This window comes from Notechis scutatus, chromosome 3 (assembly GCF_049901735.1).
Source record: "Notechis scutatus isolate UNSWTSFEM ecotype Mainland chromosome 3, rNotScu1.2, whole genome shotgun sequence".
Taxonomy (NCBI): domain Eukaryota; kingdom Metazoa; phylum Chordata; class Lepidosauria; order Squamata; family Elapidae; genus Notechis; species Notechis scutatus.
The window spans coordinates 6,245,396-6,246,752 of record NC_142011.1 but is presented as its reverse complement, the minus strand read 5'-3'; the positions used below and the strand labels follow the sequence as shown (position 1 = coordinate 6,246,752).

At 65.5% G+C, this 1,357-nt stretch overlaps 1 non-coding gene across 1 annotated transcript; it reads right to left on the bottom strand.

Annotated features, from left to right (window-relative positions):
• Window positions 1-1,285: 1,285 nt before the first annotated feature.
• On the bottom strand, window positions 1,286-1,357 carry TRNAE-CUC (transfer RNA glutamic acid (anticodon CUC)). The gene has a single exon. It is a non-coding gene; the product is annotated as a tRNA-Glu (tRNA).

Genomic DNA, 1,357 nt, shown 5'->3' with positions numbered 1-1,357 from the left:
CCCTACCAGCCAAGCCTATAAAATGGGGAAGGGGGCGTTAGATGGCCACGAAGGAGACCCCCAACCCACCCCCTCCAATTCAACGCCGGTTCCTCAAGGCGGCAACGACCCCCACCCCCAATGGGACTCCCCTTTTCTTCACCTCCCTCCACCCAATTTGTCGCCCCCGCCCCGTATCCCCACAGCCCCCCACCCATGACCGCCCCACTGCGCCACCGTCGCCTCGACTCGCCGGCTTCGCCCCGGCCCTCCTCACCTGCCGACTTCGGCGGCGCCGCCGCCTCAGGGCGGCCTCCGCGAGCCGCGACGGGGCGTGAGGGGCGGGCCGGGTGTCCCTCAGCCGGGGTGGAGGACGGGCGGTGGGAAGGAAGGAAGCAGGGCCGGCGACGGGGCGTGAGGGGGGAAAGGAAGGCAGCCGGCCGGCCGGTGCTGCCAACCGCCAAAAAAAAAAAAAAAAACAACCCGGAGCCCTCGCGCCTCACGATCAGCCGGCCCGGACACAAGCGACGTGCGCGCCCACGAAAGCCGGCAGCGGGATGAGGAGGACGCGGCAGGGGAGCGGGGCGCGTGAGGAGGCGCGAGCGCGCGAAGAGGGCGGGCGGGGGGAGGGCGAAGCGCGCGAGGAAGAGCGGCCGCGGGAAGGAGGCAGGCAGGCAGTCAGGCGGGCGCGTGGAGGGAAACGGGAGCGCGCGCGCCTCCGCAGTCTGCCTCTTTTCTCTCTCTGAGGGGGAGGTTTGGCGCAGGCGGTTGGGGGACGGGGGCGGGTCTCGTGCGCGCGCTCGCGCGCTCCTGAGGGGGATAGAAGAGAAACGATTTTAAAATATATATATTATATTAACATTATATTATTATATATATATATATATAGTGAACGATGAGAAGCGCCGACGAGGCTGGGAAAGGAGAGCGGCGGGCGAAGGCGCCGGCTCTCCCAGGCGCGCGAGGATCGTGGATGGACAGGAGGGGGCGGGTAGTGTGAGAAGAGAGCGCGCAAGAGCGTGCCCCTCCTCCTCATGCTACTCTCTGGCGCGTGCGCACAAGGCTTTGCCTGCTTGCTGCGGGATTCCCAGTGCTTCCCCGGGCTGGCTCGGGCATGGCCGAGGCGCAGTGGTTCTGCGGCAGGAGGGGTAGACCCCCCCACCTCATCCCAATCCGCCTCGTGTTCTGGCTGGCTGGGGATGATAGGAGGTGGGGGTATAACTCGCGGAGGTGCAAAAGAGGCTTCACTTTTGACGATCGGATTGCACCTTCGCCCTTGTAAAGCTGCGCTTAGTAAAACTGACTGTTCCCTGACCGGGAATCGAACCCGGGCCGCGGCGGTGAGAGCGCCGAATCCTAACCACTAGACCACCAGGGA